At 50.1% G+C, this 25,743-nt stretch overlaps 2 long non-coding RNA genes across 3 annotated transcripts; one reads left to right on the top strand and one right to left on the bottom strand.

Moving 5' to 3' along the window:
* Nucleotides 1-5,673: 5,673 nt before the first annotated feature.
* Nucleotides 5,674-6,700, bottom strand: LOC116578466. Of its 2 annotated transcripts, XR_004280889.1 has the most exons (3): nucleotides 6,593-6,700; nucleotides 6,377-6,457; nucleotides 5,674-5,758 (listed from the first exon to the last, which is right to left on the bottom strand). It is a non-coding gene; the product is annotated as an uncharacterized LOC116578466 (long non-coding RNA). The 2 variants fall into 2 exon arrangements; XR_004280888.1 differs by lacking the exon at nucleotides 5,674-5,758 and having other exon boundaries at nucleotides 6,375-6,457.
* LOC116578467 lies at nucleotides 5,747-25,743 on the top strand. Its single transcript, XR_004280890.1, has 3 exons — nucleotides 5,747-6,013; nucleotides 14,302-14,476; nucleotides 25,380-25,743. It is a non-coding gene; the product is annotated as an uncharacterized LOC116578467 (long non-coding RNA).

The following is a 25,743-nucleotide window of genomic DNA, read 5'->3' as shown; positions in this document are numbered from 1 at the left end:
TAATTGCGTGCCTCCTTGTCTCCTTGTTTCTTTCCCATTAGAACCTCTGTCTTCTGGAGAAATCACCCCCCCACCCAGCCCCCAGCAAGGAAAGGAATGTTCCTGAACATTACTGGTTGGTCTTGGGCTCCTGCGAAGAAAGGAAACCCCTTTCTTCGTTTCCTCAATCCTGGGTCAGCATTCTTTCTCTCCTGAAGCACCCTCTACCCTAAAGGAAAAGGGGGGTGTATCTGTTTAGGAGGGGAGGGCTAAGGAAGAGAACTTAATGTCAGATGCTTTGAATCTTCAGTTTTTATTCTCTAAGCGAAAGAAAATACTCTCAATGGGGAAAACAAGGTTTGAGCCTTCAGAGAATCTAAGGGGCTACCCGCTACCCCTCCCCTAGCGCACAAGGTATCTCTCTCTGCCTGGTCAAGAATCTTCCTTTTCCGGGCGCCTGGGTGGCTCAGTGGGTTAAGCCGCTGCCTTCGGCTCAGGTCATGATCTCAGGGTCCTGGGATCGAGTCCCGAGTCGGGCTCTCTGCTCAGCAGGGAGCCTGCTTCCATCCCTCTCTCTCTCTGCCTGCCTCTCCATCTACTTGTGATCTCTCTCTATCAAAATAAATAAATAAAATCTTTAAAAAAAAAAAAAAAGAATCTTCCTTTTCCTCTTCTCTCCCCAGCCTGGCCACTAAGTCCTGGAATTAATTTCAGGTGAGATGCTGAATTTCCTCTCCCCAAACGTGGTCCTCCACTCAGCTTTCAGGGAACCAGCCCTTAGAAATGGGCCGCAGAATCATCAGGTCTAGGACTCCCAAAGCCCCCACTGCCTGTCCACTAGTAGGTCCCTTTCAGTGCACCTCGTCCCACCCCCTGCCAAGTTCCAAGTCTGCCCCCCTGGCAGTGGGGACCCAGTGGGAGGGAGGGGGGGACTTGGCAGAGAGTACAGCTGTTAGGCCCTTCCACCACCCTTCCCCAAGGTCTCTGGATGGCAAAATGGGCCATAAAAGGATTAAACAGATATAACAGATGATCTATTAATTAAGGACTTTAATTAACCCAGGCCTAGGCCAAGCAAGAGCAAGGTGTGGGCTGCTCAGAGTAGACTGGGGAAAACAAAGCTGAAAAATCAGTGTTGAGTTTGGTTAATGAGGTTCATGGGGGTGACTCCTATCTCAGTCCCAGGAATAAGTATCTCTGGGAATGAATGAATCAGATATTTTGTCTCCTGGAAAGTTCTAGAAACTAATGCCAAGAGGAGAGGAACGGGGAGAGCCAGAATCATAGACTTGTAGATGTGGAGGAGTCCTCAGGGGTGAAGGGGGTGGGGGAATGCTCACTTGGGGAAGGATGATAGATAGGTTTGCTTCCCCAGTGGGGTTCCCTCCTGCTCCAGCAGAGGACCTCTTTCTGCTACTATCTGTACCCCATCTCCCAACTTGCTCTCTTTTTTCCCTCCTTTTCCTTTCTTTTCACTCTCCCTTGTCCCCTTCACTTCTCCCAGAATTTCTCTCATTTTCCTCCAGGCTGGGCCACCTCACCCCCTCCCCTTTCTCCTTCCTGTAACTTAAGCTGTAGTTGGGAGTTGGAGGCGCTGGGCTGCTTTGAAAGGAGGCCCCACTGCTTTTCAGGGAGGAATTGAAACCATGGAGCTGGGGGTGAGGGGAGGCAGAGGGGGAGGGGGCGGCTTGAGAAATCAAAGCCGCTGCAGCTCCATCTGGGAAACCAACTTTGATTTACTAGTGAGGACCTGGCTCTCTAACACCCACCCCACCCCTTTCCCTGGACTTTGCTTTGTGGTGATAACTGGGGGCTGGGGAATGGGTTTCTGACTCCCTCCCCCAGCCCAAAAGCTTGTTCTTCTCCTGGGAGAACCAGCCCCAGGAGGCAGGCACAGGGGATCCTGGCTAAGCAAGACTGCAGAAGTTTCTGGAGGGGACCCTGGGAGTCTGGAACTGGGTGTGGAAGGGGACCCCTGGGAAGAAGGATGGGTCCTCCTCCCTGGCTGCCTAGCCCTGCAGACTTGGCCCTGCTCTGACTTGAAGTGATGACCTCGCCTGAGATGTGGGGCTGGGTTGGGGTGTGCTGCCAGGAGAAGGCCAGGGCTTGCCCTCAGAACTGGGAGCTTAAGGGCTGGGGCTGGGGAATAAGAACCAGGAAAACAAAATTACTGAGAAAGAAAAGGGAAAAAAAATCCATTTGGATATTATTTTGTGTTGCCATTCAGTGTGGGCTCAGGACATCGCTGGCTTCCCACGGGGACTCCAGGCCACTCTGGATGGCAGTGCCAGTCTTCTCTTCCCTTCCTCTCCTGCCCCCTGTTTCTGTTTGACCTTGATCCTTGTCTCTCAAATCCTTAAACTCCCCAAGGTTTAAGGTGCTCTGTCACCACTGTAATCAAAGTAGGGTCCCAAGGGTCCTGAACATCAGGGCCAGGGTTGGAAGAAAGGACGCAGTGAGTCACAGCTCCAAGACGTTTTTTGTGCCTGTCACTGAGGGATCACCTAGTTCTCCTAGGTGCTGGTCCTACTGGTGGGGGGCTTAAATCCCTAGACTCCTGGGTTCCAGCAGGCCCCCTGCCCCTGCACCCCCACCTCACTGGCCTTTTTCAGGGTTTAAGCATCCAATCTTCAGAACCAGCTCTCAGGAAGGAGAGCAAGGGGCTAACTTGGCTCATTGTACCCCTGAAAAACCGAACTTTTGCAGAGCTCACAGTACTATGTGGAATTGTGCCATTGGAGCTTCTGCCCCAGGACCATATTCTTGAAAGCCTGAAGTCCGCAGGCCTCAGAATCACAGAAGAAGGGGCCCTGAGGCAGGAGCTGCCTATTAGAAATACAGATTCCTGGGGTGCCTGGGTGGCTCAGTGGGTTAAAACTTCTGCCTTCAGCTCAGGTCATGATTCCAGCGTCCTGGGATTGAGCCCCACATCTCAGGCTTTCTGCTCAGCAGCAGGGAGCTTGCTTCTTCCTCTCTCTCTGCCTGCCTCCCTGCCTACTTGTGCCCTCTGTCAAATAAATAAATCTTTTTTTAAAAGATTTTTATTTATTTATTTGACAAATGGAGATCACAAGGAGGCAGAGAGAGAGGTGGAAGCAGGCTCCCCACTGTGCAGAGAGCCTGATGCGGGACTCGATTCCAGGACCCTGAGACCATGACCTGAGCCGAAGGCAGAGGCTTCAACCCACTGAGCCACCCAGGCGCCCTAAATAAATAAAATCTTAAAGAAAAAAAAAAAAAACACCAGATTCCTGGGTCCTCCCGATAATCAGAATTCATAATCCTCCAGTGATTCTTTTTTTTTTTTTTTTAAAGATTTTATTTATTTACTTGAGAGAGAGACAGGGAGAGAGAGCATGAGCGAAGAGAAGGTCAGAGAGAGAAGCAGACTCCCCATAGAGCTGGGAGTCCGATGCGGGACTCGATCCCGGGACTCCAGGATCATGACCTGAGCCGAAGGCAGTCGTCCAACCAACTGAGCCACCCAGGCGTCCCTCCTCCAGTGATTCTTATGCACACTCCAGAGCTCTCTGCTTTCCAGAGCACTCAATTAGCTTTCTGAGCCCTGGGTAATCTTGGCAGCTACCCAGTCTTGCTTTATACCCCACTCCAAACTCATTCAACAACTGTTCAAACTCAAACCCCAGTGTCACTTTCCCCGCCTTAATTTCTAGTGCGGTAGACAAGAGGGACTGGCCTTCAGCATCCATTCCCACCTCCTTCTAGGTACCTTCCTGTGCTACAGAGGTTAGAAAGCCAAAACAAAAAAAAACAAACAAACAAAAACCTCATGGCTTAGCCTCCCTTGCAGCTAGAGGTCCAGATACAGAATGCATTCCTTCATTCCTTTGGGACTTGGAAGTTCAAGGGAGATGAGGCCATGATCTCGCTGCTCTATTTCTGCTGGCAGGTGAGGTCCTGGAACGAGGTGTGCCCCTTGTTCAGCGTCTGTGGCAGGAGTAGAAGTTGGGCTCATGATTCCCCTTACCTGATGTGGCAAAGGCAGCAACTCCTCCTGGAGGCTCATTTCTGTGTCTTCATTATAAAGTCTGTTCTTCCGGTCCACCTAACAATTTTTTTAAATGAATTTATTTATTTGCCTACTTCCTTCTGAGAGCATGAGCCAGCAGGGAAGGGTAGGAGGAAAGGCAGACTCCCCGCAGAGCAGGGAGCCCTATGAGGGGATGGATTCCAAGACCTTAAGATCATGACCTGAGCCAAAGACAGGCAGATGCTTAACTGAGCCACCCAGGAGCCCCTCTAAATACATTCACTTTGAGGGTTCAGGTTTCCACATAGGAATGTGGGAGCACAAGTCAGTTCTAGCACCTTAAGTATCCATTTATGTAAAGCACCCAGAGTGATCTTAGTTTCTACACCTTATCCTGACTTCACTTATGACCTACACAGAGCAGAACCCTTGGTATTTTCTTTCCCTTTTTTAAAAAAAAATATTTTATTTATTTATTTATTTGACAGAGAACACAAGTAGACAGAGAGGCAGGCAGAGAGAAAAGGGGGAAGCAGGCTCCCTGTTGAGCAGAGAGCCCAATGGGGGACTTGATCCCAGGACCCTGAGATCATGACCTGAGCTGAAGGCAGAGGCTTAACCCACTGAGCCACCCAGGTGCCCCACCCTTGGTATTTTCATACTTTATGTCCTTGCCTCCTCACTGGGTCCTTCCATAAAAGCCCTTCCACCATTGTAAATCCTTCAAGACTGGTCCCTGTGGTGTTTTCTTGACACTACCCCCACACTCCTTTCTCTGGGAGTGTGCTTATCTGGTGACATTTAGTACTTGGTATGTCTAACCCCCCCAGTTCTTAACAAGATAGTTTCTTGAGAACCGAGGCTGTGTCTTAGTTTCTGTGCATATTCTTGGGCTTATTAATAGGTGGTATATAGTAGGTGCTCAGTAAACATTTGTTAAGTGAATTAATGCCCTCTAAAAATACGACAGGGCCTGAAGAACTCTCTAGTGTGGGCAATCCAGAGATCCAAGCATCCTGCCTGGACACCCCATCCAACACCCTTACTCTGACAGCTTTGCCCACCTCTGGAACCCAACTTAGGGAGGCAAGAAACCAAGCTTTGAGAAGTAAGCAAGCTAGGTTTCTAGGGTCCAGGTTTCCATCCTCCAGTTTTGACAAAATTATCCAATTTCTTAGTTTTTTTTTAAAGATTTTATTTATTTATTAGTTCAGAGAGAGATCACAAGTAGGAAGAGAGGCAGGCAGAGGGAGAGGGGGAAGCAGGCTCCCTGCTGAGTGGAGAGCCTGATGGGGGACTCAACCCCAGGACCCTGAGATCATGACCTGAGCTGAAAGCAGAGGCTTAACCCACTGAGCCACCCAGGTTCCCCCCAAATTAACCAATTTCTTGAAGCCATATTTATTTATTTAAAGATTTTTATTTATTTATTTGACAGACAGAGATCACAAGTAGGCAGGGAGGCAGGCAGAGAGAGAGGAGGAAGCCGACTTCCCGCCAAGCAGAGAGCCCAGTGCAGAGCTTGATCCCAGGACCCTGGGATCACGACCTAAGCTGAAGGCAGAGGCTTTAACCCACTGAGCCACCCAGGTGTCCCTTGAAGCCATACTTAATTGCAAATGTTTTGGTCCCCAATCAGTAGAGTAAAGGGAAAAACAAATTTGATACAATCGTGGCACTCATGAAGTGGCCCCAGGAAACTGAAATGCTCAGGTCCCGGCCTTAGTACTTACTAGTTCTCTGACCTTCAGTGAATCATTTTGCTTTTCTGAGTATCAGTTTCTCCATCTGCAGAATGGTACATAAATCTCTCCTTTTCCCTTGAAGTGAGGACGGACCAAGAAAATGGATTTGAAGAATTGCTTTGGGAAAAGAGGTTTAAGGTGGTGCATGCTGTTTTGTAACCTGGAAGCAGATTGTCAACCACAGGTCACCCGGAGAGGCTCCTGAACACAGGCACACGACAGTGCTCTCTACTTCATTACTACCTTCCCAGGACGGGTCACTCTGAGCCCTCTGGAGTTCAGACTATTCATCTGTAAGGTAGGGATGTGAATCTGCTCTCTCGTTGGGTGGGGAGGACCAGATAAAGTTGTCAGTGAGCAGTCAATGGACACTCAAGTCTTTAATACTCATTTTCCTCCTCTCCTTAGACCAGGTAGAAGCAGCCAAGGATGAGGTTTCACGGGAAATTGTGGCAGATGTCAGACTTCTAAGGCCTGAGGGGTTCAGGATGCTTTCGCCCCCAAGGGCTGGGTCTCTCTGATCAAACCCGGAGGAATTCTGTGGTCTGGGATCTAGCAGTATAGAGGGACAGATCTGCCTATGCTGGGTTCAAAGAAAAATCTACAGGAGACTTCAGTTTGGGGGACAGAGTGACAAGTCCTCGTTGAAGCTGGTACTGACCCAGTCTCTCTCCAGGCATCCCTCTTTTGATACCCTCCCCAGCTCCTCCAGAAAGGAAGCATCCCAGAAGGCAAGAAACTCCTTAGGAAACAAAGAAAGAGATCAGACCTCAGTTGAGCCCTCTAAATGTCTCCTTTTTTTGGGGAGGGGTTTTCATGTTGAGGCAGCTTGGAGTGGGGGGACCCCAAAGATGGAATTGGGAGAGGTAGCTCCTACCTTGTGCATGGGGGTCATTGGGAGGAGAAGCAAACACTTCCCTCCGCTCTCCAGGAAGCTTCCCTTCCCCGCAGCTGGTGCCCCAAGGATTCCCCCCCCCCCTCCACCCCGGGCCCTTCCCTTAGAGAGAGCCTGCTGAGTCTGGAATGAGAAGAATCTGAACTACAAACAGACCTCCCAGAGGCACCCCAACTCTCCTCTAACCACTCCGAGCCAGCCAAAGCCCGGCTTCCTGGAGTGGGAGGCTGACTGAGAGGCTGGGCTGGGGTCTGAGCTACGGAGAAGGGGGCCAAGGTGGGGAGGTGTGTACTTTTTTCCTGGAGAAGGAGGGGAGGAAACGGTGAGGGCAGGGTAGGGACTAGGCCATACAAGGACTATATTTTCCAAACCAAAAATCAGAATCAGTAGGAGGAGGCTTGCAAAGGCCAGGGGGACTGAGGGTTTGAAGCTAAGCCTGTCCCAGCATAATCCAAGCTCTGAAATCCCCAGCCTAGTCACCCCGATATAAGGCTAGAGGAGCAAAAGAGCCCAGTCTCTCCCCTCCCCCCAGTGCTCTCTTCCGTTCACTTGGCCTCCCTCTCAGCCAGGGTGGGCCAGAGAGGGTCTCATGGGCCTTCCGGGGACTAGGCTCTCCAGTCCTCAGTCTGGGCTGCGTAGTGAGTCTGAGCAGGCTGTGAATGAACTTTCAGGGTTTGAGGACAGAGGCTGGAATCAGGGGAAAGATGGAGGGACCTGCCAAAAGGACCAAAGGCACAGAGCCAAAGGGGCCTCTCCTGCCTGCCACACTTCCCCAGGTCCTGGCCTCCTGCCCACTGTCCCCCTAGGGTCCCTACCCCCACCTGGACCCAGCCTGTGGCTTTGATGCAAGTTAGCCCGGGCTGTCTGTGCCGCGGAAGCCCAGGGAGTGTACTAGAGGGGGGTAAGCCCGAAGAGGTGACCAGGAGGAGAGGCTGCTAGAGCTGGAAACTCCCGTGGGCACCATGACCTCTTTGCGGGGGCACTCCCTCCAGCTTGTACAACATAGCTCCTGCCCAGGGTGGTATAGAAAGGCCCAGAGCCCGCAGCGGGCTGGGGAAGGCCGCTGAAAAGGCAGCTTAAGGGCTTCCTGCTGGGTGAGAGGGATTAGGGGCCTGTGGGGAGGGAGCCAGGCAATGAGAAAGGCCCTGGCCCAAAGCCAGAGCCCTTTGGCCAAAGGCCCTCTGGGATCAGGATCCTCTGGGTGGGGAGACGGCAGGGCTCCAGCGAGGGCAACACACTGGGATGCGAAGATACCTCGGGGCCCCCAAAGTAAAGAGAGGAAGGAAGGGGAGGCAGCACTGCTGGATGAAGCAGCACACTTCCAGTCAGAAAAGGACGGAGGGGAAGGACGGACTCCACTGCGATCTGCTACCCCCCAGTCTGAGGTTCCCAGGCTGCCAGGAGAGCCGCTCTCCGCTTCTCAGCGGCCCCTGTGTGGAACAGAATGAAGGGCACCCACACAGGCCAAAGTTTCTGAGCGTGGGTTTAGGGGCAGAGCCAAGGTGGCCACGAAGGCAAGCTGGCCTCCCCCAGCCAGCGCTGGGCTCCATTGCCCCATCTGCCTGGGCTCCATTGCCTCATCTGGGAGCTGGGCTCACAGGAGTGAGTGGGAGGAGCCAGGGTGGAAGTGGGGGTTGAGGAGGTGGGGAGAGTCAGGGGAATCTGAATTCTCCTCTGGGAACACCCCCCCCCCCCCCATGTAGGGAGCAAAGACCTGTTCCACTTATGGTTATTGTCTGAGAGCTGACACGTGCATTCTGGAAATTGTAAAGTGCTAGACAAGTGTGAAGTACCCAGACCTCATTATCCCTGGAACATGCGTGCTTGTAGAAGGATGGGTGTTTCCAGAAGGGCAAGGAACACACTGAGAACTAGCGCCTGCCCCGCCGGATACTTTCCTGTCTGTATCTTCATGAGAACTTTAAGTGCATGGTTGCTCTTGCCCCCATTTTATAGATGAGAAAACTGAGGCTCAAAGTTATGTAATCTCTTGTCCAAGTCTATAGAGGCTCACAAAACTGCGCATCCAAATTAGAAGGCAACACTCTCCAGTCTTTAAAAGGTTAGGTGGCCCCAGAGTTCCTGTGTTTTTATAGGATTTCTCCAGGGGTTCAATTCTTTCTTCTCCCTGGTTGGGCTCAGGCTTAGATCTTCCAGACCTTTCCCACTCCCCATAGTACAAAACATTCAGAAGGCTGGCAAAGTGGATGAGGAAGTCTGAAAGGGGGCCCGGCTGACCAGATAAGGTCCGCGTGGCTACCGGGTCCATTTTCTGGGAAGGGGTTCCAGCAACGGGTACTTCAAGCTCAGGGCAGCGCAGGATCAGAGCTGCCCTGTCTCCCAACTCGGCTGGGCCAGCCCCCTTCTTTGTGCTCAGTTTTTTCCCACAGCCCCGCAAGGGGGGTGCTGGGATCCCGGGCCCACCCCCCCTCCTGCTGGGCAGCACCCCATCAAGCCCCACCATAAAAAAACTCTGCAGCGGCGGCGGCGGCGGCGGAGGGGGTGTCCTCACTCCGAGAAGCCATCGGCTTTCTGGGGAACAAGAAGCTTGCTAATGGCTTGGGCCCCTTCCCCAGCCCCTGGCCCCAGCCCTGGCTCCCCCAGACAAAAAGCTGCTTTACATGAGAAGAGCAGGCTGGCCTGGCCTTCCCCGGGCACTCAAAGAGGCGGCAGCCCCTGACAGCCGAGCGACTGCCCCTTCCCCCATACCGAGGCCTCGTTTAGTTGCAATTAGCAATTCTTTGCAACCCACGGGGCTGAGGGGGACGAGCCCCTCACCTCCCAAACCAGGCCTCCACGCCTGGGCTGCCTTCCCCTCCTCCCTCTTCCTCCTCCCTTCCCCCGCCCCTCCGCGCTGCCCCACCCCCAGCTCTGGGTTAGTCCGCCCGCTTCCTTAGAGCACCCAGAAGGGCCAAACCTGGGGCGGCTTGGGGAGGGCGGAGCTTGCACAGGCCAGAGGACCCCCTTCTCTGCCCCTTCCCTCCTCTCTTCGCACTTGCAACCTCCTCTCCAAATGTGGCTTAGCTTTTGGATCCGTCGGAGGGGCGGGATGGAAGGAGGAGGTTTTAGGACGGGGAGAGGGTGAGCTGGTGGTGTAGGGCGCCGGGTGCTGAGGGCGGGGAGGAGTCTCCTCTGGCTGATCTGACCTTTGCTGCCGCAGTGTGGGCTCCCCCTTCACTGAGGGTGTCTCAGGGTAGGTCTGGGGCCCTAGAGCCTGGATTCCACTCCAGCCAGGCAGGGCCAATGTGGTACAGCCCTGAAAAATGAAAGTGGAGAAAGAACTCCAGGGCCCTTTTTAGGCTCACACAAATCCACCCCTTGGCATCTGGTCCCTGTGGAGGGTGGGGTAGGGGTACGTACGAGTGAGGGAAGGGGAAGAAAGTCTTTATCCCCATTAGTAGTTTCCTCCACGGTCCGCTTCTTCTGTCCAAGTCTCTGGTAGTTTCTTACCGTCGCCACCAGGGGGAGCCCTAGGCACAGAGGGGGCTCTGGGTTGCCTGGCTATCCGAATGGGTCTGCCCTCTAGGTCTGTCGCTCTGCCAGGGCCTTCCTTTCTCCTTGGACCCGGGCTGAGCATGCCTGGAAGGGGAGATCCCATCCTCTAAGGGAATTCTGCCCCGGCTCTAAAGGGTGTGTGGACGATGGGGCGGGATGTCCCACACTGTGGCTCAGCTGGTGATCCAGAGACAAGGTCAGGTCAAGGGACTAAGTCTCCCCTGGGCTCATCTCCGCTCTCAGTGCAGCATTTTTGGAGGATCCAAGATTCCTGGCTGGTACTGTGGGCTTCTAGGGGGCTCCAGGATGTATGAAAGCAAGAAGACAGTTGTGACTTAGAGGCAGAACCCGAGGTTTTTACTGAGCTGAGTTGGGTTTTTTGGGGGGGGATCCTTTGCCCATTTTTAAAAAAAATAGTTTGCATTTTAAAGATTTTATTTATTTATTTATTTGACAGAGAGAAATCACAAGTAGACGGAGAGCTAGGGAGAGAGAGAGAGAGGGAAGCAGGCTCCCTGCTGAGAAGAGAACCCCATGCGGGACTCAATCCCAGGACCCTGAGATCATGACCCGAGCCGAAGGCAGTGGCCTAACCCACTGAGCCATCCAGGTGCCCCTCCTTTGCCCATTTTAAGTATTGATATTACACTACCCACACAAGTGTGGCGAGGGCATGGTTTAGGCTTGGGAAGTAAGAAAGAAAGTTCTGACCTCTTTCAGCAACCGTCAGTGGACTCTCAAAATTCACTTCCTGGGAAACTGGTCTCACCGCACAACCAGGGAGGAAACTGCAGATGGAGACCTCAGGCGGTTCTAGAGAAGGAATCACTTAGGATTATTTCCTGTGGAATTTGCACGTAACCGCCACCCCTCCTTCCCTTTAAAAACCCCTAACTTCTGTTTGGGGAAAAAAATGTGTGCCCCATAAATGAAGAAGAGTTGGGAGTTCCCGCCCAGAGCTGAGGGGCTCAAAGGAGTAGAGAGGCCAGAAGACAGAAAAGGAGAGTCCTCTCCGCGAGGGGAGGGAGGCAGGGGTGACTCCCCCAAAATCTGTCCAGAAGTTTCACCATGAGGCCTGGAGTCCAGATCCTCAGAAGGGCTGGGGAAGGCTGAGCCTCTGGACACCTGGGATCCTCCCTCCTTTGGCTGCTGAGGGGCTTGGATCCCTGGACCTGCAGAGGTGGTGAGGCCCTCCTGGCCACCCACCTCCCCTGGGAGGAAAGAATTTAATGGGGGTCAAGTGTTGGGAGCTCTGGGCAGGAAGCAGTTGTGAACCAGAGGCAGGAAATGCTCCTCACAAGTTATCCTCTCACAGCAACCTCCTCTGAGGAGTTTGGTCCTCAGAGCCCTCAGGGAGTGGCAAGGAGGAGGAGGAGGAGAGGGAGGGTTGATCTGCCACTCACTGCCCTGCCCCCTTTCCCTCTCTCCCTCCCCACCCCTGCTGGAGTCTGAGCTGGCAACTTCCCCAGTCCCTAGGGCCCTCCCCAGCCTTGGGTTCCTGGAACTCCATCCTGCCAAGAGCTTTCCGTCCCACAGTCAGAGCCCCCCACCTCCCACCCCACAGTCTGAGGGCCCACCAGCCTTGGCTCCCTCTGCCCATCCCAGAAGCACTCCTTGTCCCATCTCCCGCGTCGACTTGGGGTTCCCTCTGCCTTGCAGCTTTGGCATTGGCTGTCCCCACTGCTTCTCTCTCCAGAGTGGACTCCTGCAGACCTCTGGAGTTCTGAGTCCATGTGGAAAGCTTCCCTGGGCTCCTGTACCACCTTGGTCTCACTTCTCAGGACACACACCACATTTTTGCTTGGTTTAGAATTACTGGAGATCCTGTCTGTCTCTCACTGGGCTGAGAGCTCCTAGAACTGTCGTCCAGAAATAGAAGGCGAGGCATCTACACCATTTGAATGTTCTAGTAGTAAACATGTGTTCAGAAGTAAAAAGAGGGGCACCTGGGTGGCTCACTTGGTTGAGTGTCTGCCTTTGGCTCAGGTCATGATCCTGGGGTCCTGGGATTGACCCCCACATTGGGCTCCCTGCTTAGCAAAGAGTGTCTGCTTCTCCCTCTCCCTCTACCCCACCCCCCCCCCCGCTCTCGGATCAAGCTCTGTCTCTCCCATTCTCTCTCTCAAATAAGTAAATAAAATCTTTAAAAAAAAAAAAAAAAAAAAAAAAAGAAGGGACGCCTGGGTGGCTCAGTCAATTAAGCCGCTGCCTTCGGCTCAGGTTATGATCCTGGTGTCCTGGGATAGAGTCCCGCATCCGGCTCCTTGCTTGGCAGGGAGCCTGCTTCTCTCTCTGCCTCTGCCTGCCACTCTGCCTGCTTGTGCGCTCTCGCTCTCTCTCTCTGACAAATAAATAAATAAACTCTTTTAAAAAAAAGAAGAAGAAAAAGGTGATATTAATTTTAATGATATATATATATATTTTAAAGATTTTATTTATTTATTTGAGAAAGAGACAGTGAGAGAGAGCATGAGAGGTGAGAAGGTCAGAGGGAGAAGCAGACTCCCCATGGAGCTGGGAGCTTGATGCGGGACTCGAATCCGGGACTCCAGGACCGTGACCTGAGCCGAAGGCAGTTGCTTAACCAACTGAGCCATCCAGATGCCCTGATGATATATTTTTAAACTGAATATATCAAAAATATCACTTCTACATGTAATCAATGTAAGAATTATTAATGATATATGTGTACATTGCTATATATATGTATAGTATATGTAAATATATGTATATATATGTGTTTTATATATATATATACACATAAATATATATGTATTTAAAGGGTTTTTTTGAGTAATCTCTACACCCAACTTGAGACCAGAACTCACACCCCCAAGATGAAGAGTTCCACGTTCTTCCGACTAAGCTAGAAGGGCGCCCCTTTAATGCTATATTTTATATAGATTTTTTTCAGACGAGGTCTTTGGAATTCAGTGGGTATTTTACACTTACAGTGCCTCTCAGTTTAGATTAGTCATGTGCTCAACAGTCATGTAGTTAGTGATGGCCATATTGGACAGTGAGGTTCTAAGGATCAAGGATTGAGCCCCGTGTCTGTATGGAGAGTCCAGATGCCATGTTGTTTAAGAAGCCAGTTGTTGGAACCAGACACCCTGGCTTTGAATACGAGCTCAGTCACTAACTGTATGACCTTAGGACATGTCCCTTAACCACTCTGTGCCTTAGTTGTCTCATCTGTAAAATGGGTCTAAGGAGCCTCATGGGGGTATCGTGAAGAGTGTGTGAAGTGCTTAGGACAACATTTGGCACATAGCAGTAGTGTTCAGTAAAGGTTGGCTGTCTTTGTCTCTGCGTGATGCTAACCTTGGCCCCAAACAATTGTTAGCTGAAAGACTGAATGAAAGAAATAGTCCTTCCCCTGCAGCAGATGGGAGCAGAAGTAAGCTGGGTGGGGTGAGTGAGTTTTGTCTGGAGAAGTTGGAACGGGACTGGAGAAGGCTGTGGGTGGCTGGCAGAAGGCTCTTCAGAGGGCCAGACGGAGGTTTATAGCTGTGCTGCCATGGAATTTGGAAACAGTAACAGAACAGCATAAGGCCGGTATGATTCATTGCTGAAATGCAGTTTCTGAGGCTCCAAGAAGGGAGGTCTAGAGTTCTGGAGCCTTCAAAGAGCAGGGCGAGGTTAGGAAAAACAGCCAGCAGTGGGTGATAGGGAGTTTGCTGAGTGCTTGGAGAAAGGGACTAGTTAGGACAAATGGTCTGATGGGTGTCGGGCCCATCCCCTTGCGGGTACCCTCCCTCCCGAGCTTCTGGCCTCTAGGAGAGGGAGGCGGGAACCGGCGGCGGGCTGCATTTTGAGGCCACAGCGCCCTCTGCTGGATATGGGCGCCTGGGGCGGCGGCAGGAGTGAAGGGTGCCGAAGTTGGGGGAGGGGGTGACAGAACTGCGTGCGGGCAGGTTCTGTGCCAGATGCGGTCCTTCCCGATCCCCAGACAACCCCGAGGAGATCAATCGGAATCTCTTGACAAGGATGTAGGAAGTTTATTCAAAATGAGCAAATTCTGAATCTCTGAAGCGTGGGTTCGCATCCGTTCTTTATTTGTTCGGTTGGTATAAACATGTACTATATTAATTTCTAGGGCTAGGAGTTAGAGACAGATATAGTAATGGTGATAGTAATAATAATAAAACCATCATCATGCCAAAATCCTAAAGATATCATTATTAACATTGCAGCTAAGGCTCATCTAGCCCTACTGTGTGTCAGGGGCTATCCTTGGACACAGCTGACAGATGTCAGAGCTGGACTGGAGTGCGCCCGGGTGACACCAGGGTGTGTGCACAGAACTGTCACGTTACCTCCTGCTTCTCTGAAATAATCAACACTCTTTTTCCATTCATGTGAGATATGGTGAGTCCGGGTGCTTCAGGAATCTGGACATTTCTTATTTCTGTTTCTGCTTCTTTGACTGCTGCTGAATAATTTTGGAAAAATTAGGGCTAACATTTATTGATTTGTTGTGCACTGAATGTAGGCACTCTGCTAAGCATACTGTTGGATTAGGGGCACCTGGGGTGGGGGGCTCAGTCGTAAGCATCGGCCTTAAGCTCAGGTCAGGGCCTTAAGCTCTGGTCAGGGTCCTGGGATCAAGCCCCGCATCTCAGCAGGAAGACTGTTTCTCCCTCTCCCACTCCCTCTGCTTGTGTTCCCTCTCTCTGTATCTCTCTCTGTCAAGTAAATAAATAAAATCTTAAAAAAGAAAAAAGCATACTGTTGGATTAGCTCTCTGAAGGCCCAGAATGGCCCCGTAAGATGACCACTATTATTTTCCCATTTTACAGAAGGGGAAGAGTATCATTTTTCTATTGCTGTATAACAAATTGCTGTGAACTTCATGACTTGAAACAACACACATTTTTAAATTATTTATTTATTTATTTATTTTTAATATTGTATTTATTTATTTGACAGACAGCGATCACAAGTAGACAGGCAGGCAGGGAGAGGGGAGGAGGAAGCAGGCTCCCTGCTGAGCAGAGAGCCCAATGTGGGGCTGGATCCCAGAACCCTGAGATCATGACCTGAGCCAAGGGCAGAGGCTTTAACGCACTGAGTCACCCAGGCGCCCCAACACACATTTAAAAAAAATTTTAGGGGCGCCTGGGTGGCTCAGGGGGTTAAGCTTCTGCCTTCAGCTTAGGTCATGTTCTCAGGGTCCTGGGATCTAGCCCTGTTTAGGGCTCTCTGCTCAGTGGAGAGCCTGCTTCCCCTCCCTCTTCTCTGTCTGCTTCTCTGCCTACTTGTGATCTCTCTCTCTCTCTCTGCCAAATAAATAAATAAATAAAATCTTTAAAAATATTTTATTTATTTGACAGAGAAAGAGTGAACATAAGCAGGGGGAGGAGCAGAGAGAGGAGGAAGCAGACTCCCCACTGAGCAAAGAGCCCAACACGGGGCTCAATCCCAGGACCCAGAGATCATGACCTGAGCCGAAGGCAGAGGCTTACCCCACTGAGCCACCCAGGCGCCCCACAACATGCATTTATTATTTCATAGTTTCTATGGGCTAGAGGTCCAGACGCGGCTTATTGGGTCAAGGTCTCACAAGGCAGCAGTCGAGTTGTCTTCTGAATTGTTTTTTTTATCTGGAGGTCTGACTGGAGAAGAGACTATTTCCAAATTCGACCAGATTGTTGGCAAAACCCATTTCCTCCAGGGCACAAGATTGCGGGGTCCAGCTTCTTGCTGGCTGTTGGCTGAAGACATTTCCTTTCCACCTGGGCTTTCCCCATGTATCAGTCAGTGTCTTCCAGAGAAATTTCACCAGTAGGATGTGTGTGTGTCTAAAGATATTTATTCCAAGAAATTGGCTTCCATAATTGTGGGGGCTGGCAAGTCTGAAATCCATCGGGCCGACTGGCACACTGGAAACTCTCAGACAGGAACGGATGCTGTTGTCTTGAGACAGAATTTCTTCTTTATTCCTCAGGGAAACTTTGGTTTCATTTTTAAGGATTTTCAATCGATTGGGTGAGCCCACCCACATTACCAAGAAGAATCGTTACTTATTTTTTATTTATTTTTATTTTTTTTTAAGATTTTATTTATTCATTTGAAAGACAGAGATCACAAGTAGGCAGAGAGGCAGGCAGAGAGAGAGGAGGAAGCAGGCTCCCCACTGAGCAGAGAGCCCGATGCGGGGCTCGATCCCAGGACCCTGGGATTATGACCTGAGACGAAGGCAGAGGCCTTAACCCATGGAGCCACCCAGGTGCCCCGAAGAATCGTTACTTAAAGTCAACAGCTTGTAGATGGTAACCACACCTACAATTTACCTCCACCTAGCTACGCCTGTGATGGAATGACTGTGTGCCAGACAGACTCGCCAAGCTGACACACGACACTCACTGTCCCACCTAACGTGACCGTTTGCTTCACCAAGCCAGCCAAGAGCGTCTCTGGAGTGGGTTGACGAGCCGGAGGCCGTCTTCTACGATGAGATTAATCATGTGAGTGACATCTCCTCCTCTTTGCTATATTCTACAGAGTTAGAAGCAGGTCGTGGGTTGTGTCCACAGTCGAGGGAAGAGGATCGCACCAGGGTGTGAGCATGAGGAGGGGTGGCTGTCCGAGAATCTGTCCACCGCAGAAGCTAAGACTCAGGGAGGTTGGGAAAAGGCCTCGGATAAGGCAGCGGTGAAGCGGGCGGCAGGTCAGTGGCTCTCCTGACAGCCGTCTGTCGGCTCTACTCTTCGCCGACCCCATTTCCATGTGCTAGCTCTGGTGCTGAGCCGAGGTTCTTCTCTTGGACTCGGAGAACCTGGCCTTGTAGGTGTTTAACCATCACATTCAGTCTCAGGATGCCGGATCTGGGCCTCCCTGCTCCAGAATGTCTGGTTCTCATCTGCCCGGATTTCTTCCTGGATGTGGGCATGTCTCCAGCCGTGCGGTGGAAAGACCCTGTTCCGCTCTCAGCTTTGGTTCAGCCACCAGCTCTCTGAGGACCCTGGCAAGTCCCTGGACCTCTGCCTGAACCCCAGGGTTCCTGGGCTCCTCCCTTCCCACACCCCCACATCCAGGCCTTTCCGTTTACTCTCTCCCCCATCTGCCCTCCACACTCCGGCCTCCCTGTCTGTAGGCGAGAATCCTGGAGTAGTTCTGTGCTTCCACTCCCATCTCCTTCCAATCCATTCTGCTCCACAGCTGGGATGATCACGTCATCCCCTACTGGAAACTCTTTGGGGACTTTCCCCAGCTCTCGGCATCCATGGTGAGTTTCTCAGTCTGAACCGCAGGTCCCTGTGCTGTGTGGTCTGGGTCACACCTCCAGCCTCCCTTCCTGGCCACACAATTCCATGAAGGCAGAGACTGTGGCTCACCGTGGCCTCCATGAAGAGCCAACACCTACCTGATAAATGACAGCAGTGCTGTGTGAAGGAGTAGAGTGAATCAGGCGACCCTTAAGGTGCTGCTTGTTGTTCTTCTAACCTCTGTCTTCTTCTTCCGATAACCTAATCTCGGGCAGCCAGGGGTTACTGTGACGGGATTCGACTCGATCCCCCAAGCGCCACACTAGGCCTTACTGTTATTCCTGCGCTTGTGTATCTATTCCTTAGGGATTATGCTACAAATGACGTTCCGTATTTACATATAGGCCTGTGCCCTAACAGCTACAGTGTGCATCAAAGTCCAAAGTTGACCAGTACCTTTACTTACCTTCCACCTGCATCCGTAATGATGCCAGGATTCCTCCACTTTATGTAAAAAGGACCATTTGTGTAAACTTTATGCACAGGAAAACATTCCCTTATGTAAAGGAATCACTTGGGGCGCCTGGGTGGCTCAGTGGGTTAAGCCTCTGCCTTCGGCTCAGGTCATGGTCTCAGGGTCCTGGGATGGAGCCCTGCATCGGGCTCTCTGCTCTGCAGGGAGCCTGCTTCCCCCTTTCCCTCTGCCTGCCTCTCTTCCTACATGTGATCTCTCTCTCTGAACTAATAAATAAATAAAATCTTTAAAAAAAACTAAGAAATTGGATAATTTTGTCAAAACTGGAGGGTGGATGAAGAGCTTGGCTTCTTGCCTCCCGAAGTTGGGTTGCAGAGGTGGGCAAAGCTGTCAGAGTAAGGGCGTTGGATGGGGTGTCCAGGCAGGACGCTTGGATCTCTGGATTGCCCACACTAGAGAGTTCTTCAGGCCCACATCGGGCTCTCTGCTCGGCAGGGGGGCCTGCTTCCCCCTCTCCCTCTGCCTGCCTCTCTGCCTGCTTGTGATCTCTCTCTCTCTGTCAAATAAATAAATAACATCTTTAAAAAGAAATCCTGTACTCTTTGGCGGCCACTCCCCATTCTTTTCTTCTGGAAGCCCCTGACAACCACGAATCTACCTTCTGTCTATGTCTATGGATTTGCCTTTTCTGGACATTTCTTGTAAATGGAATCACACAACATGTGGACCTTTGTGTTTGGCTTCTTTCACTGAATACAATGCTTTCAAGGTTCCTCCATGTCCTAACATGTCTCAATACTTAATTCTTTTTGTGACTGATTCCATTGTATGGACAGACCACAGTTTGTTTATGTATTCATCAGTTTATGGACATTTGGGTTATTTTCACTTTTTGGTTATTATGAGAAATGCTATTATGAACACAGCACAGGGACCTCCTTAACACTTGTGCATGAATGTTCATAATAGCAGCTCAGACCTTCTGTGTCTGATCACTTTCCTTCTGTCTGAGTTGCATCCTTTAAAATTTCCTTCCACAACTAGCAGAGTGAAGCTCTGCTAATGGCAAACTTTCTTAGTTTTTACTTGTTTGAAAATTTGCTCTTGAACGCTAGGTCAGAAGTTATTTAATTTTTTTAGAAGTTATTTTTTAAGTAATTTCTATGCCAACGTGGGACTGAAATTCATGACCCTGAGATCAAGAGTCATGTGCTCTACCAATGGAGCCAGCCAGGTACCCCAGAAATTCTTTTCTTTTTTCTTTTTTAAGATTTTACTTATTTATTTGAGAGTGGGAGAGAGCATGAGTGGGGGTACAGGGGTACAGGGAGAAGCAGACTCCCCACTGAGCAGGGATCCCAAAGAGGGGCCTGATCCCAGGACCCTGGGATCATGATCTGAGTTGAAGGCAGACCCTTTAACCAACTGAGCCTCCCAGCCTCCCCCAGAAATTATTTTCTTCATCATGTTCAAGATATCATTCCACTGTCTTCTAGTTTCCATTACTGTTGGTGAGAAGACTGGTCTTTTATTTCTAGGGCCACCTGGGTGGCTCAGTCGGTTAAGTGTCTGTCTTCGGCTTAGGTTATGATGTCAGGGTCTTGGGATCAAGCTCCACAATCGGCTCCTTGCTCAGCAGGGAGTCTCCTTCTCCCTCTCCCTCTGCCCCTCCCCACCACTCATGCTCTCTCTCTCTCTCTCCCTCTCTGTCTCAAATAAATAAATAAAATCTTAAAAAAAATATTTTATTTATTTATTTGTCAGAGAGAGAGAGAGAGACTGTGTGCACAAGCAGGCAGAGTGGCAGGCAGAGGCGGAGAGAGAAGCAGGTTCCCTGTCAAGCAAGGACCCCAGTGCGGGACTCCATCCCAGGACCCTGGGATCATGAAATGAGCTGAAGAAATAAATACCATCTTTTTTAAAAAAAGATTTTCTTTCTAGACTTGTCACTCTAAAGTTTCATTGTAATATAGTTACATGTGGATTCTTTTTAAAATTAGTTAATTAATTAATTTGTCAGAGAGAGAGAGCACACAAGCAGGGGGAACAGCGGGCTGAGGGAGAAGCAGGCTCCCTTCTGAGTAGGGAGCATGATGGGGGATTCAAACCCAGGCCCCTGGGATTATGACCTGAGCTGAGGAGAGATGCTTAACCAGCTCAGCCACCCAGGCATCCCTACATGTGAATTTTATTTTATTTACTTTGCTTGGGATTCTCTGGGCTTCCAGAACTTGTGGATTGATGCCTCATCAGTATTGGGAAATTCTTAACCATTATCTTTCAAATCTCGCCCTTGCCACATTCTCTGGTCATTTCCTTCTAGAATTCTGATTAAGCTACGTTAGACAGTTTCAGTGTTTCCTCCGTGTCTCTCAACCTCTTTTGTCTTTTTGCCCCTCTTTTCTGCATTCTGGGTCACTTCAGTTCCATATTCCAATGCCTTTCTGGGATTCCATTTTCCCTTAGGCTTTGGCCTAATTTATAACTCCGTTGTCATATATTTCTGATATATTTTTTAAGATTTTATTTATTTATTTGACAGACACAGATCACAAGTAGGCAGAGAGGCAGGCAGAGAGAGAGGGGGAAGCAGCTTCCCCACTGAGCAGAGAGCCTGAAGTGGGGCTCGATCCCAGGACCCTGGGATCATGACCTGAGCTGAAGGCGGAGGCTTTCTTTAACCTACTGAGCCACACAGGTGCCCCTATTTCTGATGTTGTTAAGAAGATGTTTAATATCTTTTTTTAAAAAAGATTTTATTTATTTATTTGACAGACAGAGATCACAAGTAGGCAGAGAGAGAGGAGGAAGCAGGCTCCCTGCTGAGCAGACAGTCCGATGTGGGACTCAATCCCAGGACCCTGGGATCATGACCTGAGCCGAAGGCAGAGGCTTTAACCCACTGAGCCACCCAGGTGCCCCAGGAGATGTTTAATATCTTTTATAAAGCATTTGCGGCTGCTTTCAGTGGGGAGGTTGGTCTGAATAACTATCTAGAATAACTTACTAGAAATGGAAGTCCCACCATCCTCCTCATTTCCTCTGCTTGGTATATATTCTCCTTCCCTGCTGGCCCAAACTGGAGCTATTCTCCAAAGACAGCCTTCACTTCTGCCTTTCCACCTCCACTGTTCCTTCTTGCCCTTTTGAACCTTCCCACCCCAGAACTAGAACTGATCGTCTCCCATTCGGTGGCAGCACCTTGGGACTTCTCTTGCATTGTTTAGTTATCAGGTAAATGTATGGATTGATTTATTGGCCCCCACACTAGATGATCAGCTCAGAAAAGGCAGGAATAGCCCTGAGCAGAGGCTCCAAATCCTGACAAATCAGTGGGGTGTGGTGGGGATGGGAGAAATTCAGGTTCTGGAGGTAGTTTCTGATTCTGACCAGGCATTTAGGGGTGTAGTTTAAGATTCCTCCCAGAAACTGCTTCATTAAGTCCCTGTTGGCCCTAACGGACCTCCTGCTCAGAACTGGAGGCTGCGTGGAGAGGGAAACTCCCAGCTTGGAAACCCAGGATCTGAGATTTCCTTGGGGCAGACGAGGAGGCGCGAAGGCGCCTGTATTACCTCAATCGGTCGGTAGGTGGCAGCACACACATACTCATTGCCGCTCTAGGAGCTGTTTGTTCACTTCCTGGTCCGCTGGGGCCCGAACTGGGCACTGGGCCGTGTGATTGACCCAAGCTAGACAATGCACAAGGGCCAAAACAGGATATGATAAACAACCTCCCCTCTAACGCTCTCCCTGTCCCCTCTCCCCCTGGGTCCCCTGCTACCGCAATACCCACCAAAGTCCAGTTTCCAGTCCGGTGTTTCCTATCTGCTTAGTTTCCGCCCTTGCTGTACCGCCTTTTCAAATGCTCCTTTCCATCGCTCTCGTAACTGTCCTCAGCTCAAAAAAAATTGTTTTGAATCGGTTACAGTGATCTTAAACTTTAGATATGTACATATACTCTGGTTTCTCTTCAGATCAAATAAATCTTTTGCCTTTTAAACTTTATATATGATAATGAGTGCCGAGAAAAGTCTGAACCCACACTGTGCCTTTTTTTTTTTTTTTTTTTTTTTTTTTTTAAGATTTATTTATTTGCGAGAAAGAGCGCGAGCATGCTGCACGTACACAGGCCAGAGCAGGGTAGGGGGGCGGAGAGAGTCTTAAGCCGACTCCAGCCGACTCTGGGCTGAGATCCCAGCCCCACACGGGGCTTGATGCGGTGGTAGATGCGGTCGGTGCTGGATCTCACAACTCTGAGATCAAGAGGAAACCAAGAGTCAGATGTCCAACCAACTGCGCCCCCGCCAGGTGCCCTCCCAACACTGTGCTTCTTACAGGCTCCTTCCTATCCCCACACCTGACCAGTGCACGTTAACAATTCTACCTAATGTCTGTCTCCCCCAAAGTCTGGGTGGTCCTGGGGTTCGCAGGCCATTTTTACTAAATATCCTAGCCCAGATACTCCTCAGGTTAAATAGTAAATGTCGCTAAGTGATGGTTTCGTCCCTTAGCCTTAAGAATCTGCAGAGGGAAGGAGGATGTCTTGGCCCCTTGCTTTCTAGAAATTCTTAGAACAGTTAGCCTCAGATTTTCATGAGCATCAGAATCATGTTTTGGGAGGAGGCGTGGTATTTTGATTTGGCAAAACTGGGGTGGGGCACCATAGTTTGCATTTTTAACAAGCACTCTATGTTATTCTGACCCCTTTTTTAGAATCTCCTCTAAAGTCAAGATCCATATAGATGGGGCGCCTGGGTGGCTCCGTGGGTTAAGCCTCTGCCTTTGGCTCAGGTTGTGATCTTGGGCTCCGAGATTGAGCCCCACATTGGGCTTTCTGCTCAGCGGGAGCCTGCTTCCCCCCTCTCTCTGCCTACTTGTGGTCTCTCTCTCTGTCAAATAAATAAAATCTTTAAAAAATCCATATAGATAATTGATCTTCTTTCATCTCCATTTAAATTCTCAGAGACAGCTCAGACTTAGCATGTCTAAAGTGCAACTCTTGGGGTGCCTGGCTGGCACAGTCAGTGGAGTTTGTGACTCTTGATCTCAGGGCTGTGGGTTCAAACTCCATGTTGAGTGCAGAGATGACTTAAAAATTAAAAGCTTTAAATAAATAGAAAAATTTAAAAGTGCAACTCTTGATACCCTCCCAAATTTGTCCACTGCCCACACAACTTTCCCAATCTCAGTGAATGATTCCATATTCCACCTAGTTACTCACACCAGGAACCCGGAAGTCTTTTTTTTTTTTTTGAGGTAAACTCCATGCCTGAGGAGGTGGGGCTCAAACTCATGACCCTGAGATCAACAGTCACTTGCTCAACCGACTGAGCTGGCGGGTACCCCGTGGAAGTCATTTTTTTTTTTTTAAGATTTTATTTATTACTTATTTGACAGACAGAGATCACAAGTAGGCAGAGAGGCAGGCAGAGAGGAGGAGGAAGCAGGCTCGCTGCGGAGCAGAGAGCCCGATGAGAGGCTCCATCCCAGAACCCTGGGACCATGACCAGAACCGAAGGCAGAGGCTTTAACCCACTGAGCCACCCAGGTGCCCCTATTTATTTATTTTTAAAGTAAGCTCTACACTCAGCTTGGGGCTTGAACTCACAACCCTGAGATCAAGAGTCACATGAGTCACACACTCTAGCAACTGAGCCAGACAGGCGCCCCGATGGGGTCTGTGAAAGATTTCGCTTGCGTGTGGAGTAGGCTCCAGCTCCCGTGGCGGGGGGGGGGGGGGGTCCCCCGCTTCACCTCTAAATCCTCTTCCTCCACTCCTTGTGGTCCCTCTCGCTTGGACTGGCTACAGGGCCCAGTAGAAAATGAAAATGTGGAGCACATTATGAATGTCAAGATGTAACAGTTAACCCCCTGGGGTGTGTTAACCCAAGGGTGGGGCCCTTTTGAGTACAGAGCCTTCTGCTACCCGCCCTGACTCTGCCTGGAACTGTCTGCCCCAGTTTATCAGACCCGGCTCGCAGCTCAAATGTCACCTCTGCAGAACTGTGGCTGCATTTAAAGTAGTTTCACCCAGCTCCTCTCAGTCCCGTCTCCCTGTATCACATCACTGGGTATTCCTATCTCCTCTGCACCTGGCCGTCTCTGAAATGATCTCACTTGTTTACTTGCGTATTGTGTCTCTCCCCACTTCCCCCCACTGCCAGAACGTGAACTCAATGCAGGACCCCTCCTGCCAAGTCACTTCGGTATCTCCAGCACCCAGAGCTTCAGACTAGGCACACAATAAATGTTTCATGAGTAGAGGTATATATGCTGAAGACTGCCCTCCAGGAACTGGTGTAGGGTAGAGGAGTCCTACAGCTGGCAGGAGTGGGGGGGTGTTTGTTTGTTTAATTATTTAAATTAATTTTTTAAAGATTAACATTTAAACAAATTTAAGTATTTTATTTATTTATTAAAGAGAGAGAGAGAGCGCACAGGGTGGGGGACACAGAGGGAGAGAGAGAAGCAGACTCCCTGCTGAGCAGGCAGCCCAAGGTGGGGCTCGATCCCCAGACTCTGACCTGAGCTGGAGGCAAATGTTTAACAGACTGAACCACCCAGGCACCGCTTCAATTTTTTTTTTTTTAAAGATTTTATTTATTTATTTATTTGACAGGTAGAGATCACAAGTAGGCAGAGAGGCAGGCAGAGAGAGAGAGAAGCAGGCTCCCTGATGAGCAGAGAGCCCGATGCGGGGCTCGATCCCAGGACCCCGAGATCATGACCCGAGCCGAAGGCAGAGGCTTTAACCCACTGAGCCACCCAGGCGCCCCCTTTTTTTTTTTTTTAAATTAAGTAAACTCTACCTCTTGTAGGGCCTGAACTCACAACCCTGAGATCAAGAGTCACGTACTCCTCCAACTGAGCCAGCCAGGCTCGCCTGGTTTTTTTTGTTTGTTTGTTAAGATTTTATTTATTTATTTGACAGAGAGAGATCACAAGTAGGCAGAGAGGCAGGCAGAGGGGAAAACAGGCCCTCCACTGAGCAGAGAGCCCAATGTGGGGCTCGATCCTAGAACCCTGGGATCAATGATCTGAGCCAAAGGCAGAGGCTTTAACCCACTGAGCCATCCAGGTGCCCCTTGTTGTTAGTTTAAGAGAGGCATGGGAAGGCCATGGGGTTCTGGTTCTAGTTCCTCACCTACTACATGTATGACTTTGGCCAACTGACTCTACCTGCCTTAGCCTCCATGTCCTCTTCCACAAAATGGTGGAAACTATACAGTGACAGCTCTTTGACAATATTGGTGGGATTATCAGAGCAAATTTGAGATGAAGGTTTGGGTTATTATTATCTCTCCCTAAAGGAGCAGTGGGAGGGAGCCATAGGAGGGGCCCGGGGACAGTCCCTCACATAGCCACCAGGGACTTGCTCCCCCACATGTTGTACCCAGGACTCCTCAGGAGACACAGCTGGGTCCACAGGTCCCAAACAGAGACAGCTCTTGGTTTCACCGTCCCAAATGTCCCTCCAGATGAGAAAGGAACAAAAATCTGATTTCACAGATAAACAAGTCACCTTCCCCCAACCATGCAACCCAAACCAAATAAATAAACCAGTAACCCACTTTTGTGCCTTCCACAGGATGCAGGCTCCAGCGGATGGCGTCCGGGACGCGCTACCCCCAAATATGGCACGGGGACATATTGAATATTTCAAGGAATTAAAGGAATTCAAAACATGACAGGTGGACAAAGGGTTTTCCAACGTCCTGAAGCGGGTCATAAAACTGCCACGTATAAGTGCTCTCTGAACCTGCTGGAAAGAAGCACCCTTATTTCTGAAGACCGAGGGATACTGGGAAGAAGCTGAATGAACAGACCTTGCTACATTTCTCTCAGTTGATGATATTTACCTCATACTCTTTATCCTATCATATCTGTCTACCGCTTTCTACTCTTCATCAAACCTAGCAGAAAGCCACTCAGGTTTAACTATTTCTTTCTTC

Source organism: Mustela erminea, chromosome 18, assembly GCF_009829155.1.
Source record: "Mustela erminea isolate mMusErm1 chromosome 18, mMusErm1.Pri, whole genome shotgun sequence".
In the NCBI taxonomy this organism is placed as follows: domain Eukaryota; kingdom Metazoa; phylum Chordata; class Mammalia; order Carnivora; family Mustelidae; genus Mustela; species Mustela erminea.
Note: the sequence above shows the minus strand (reverse complement) of the source record. Positions and strands in the feature narration are given on the sequence as shown.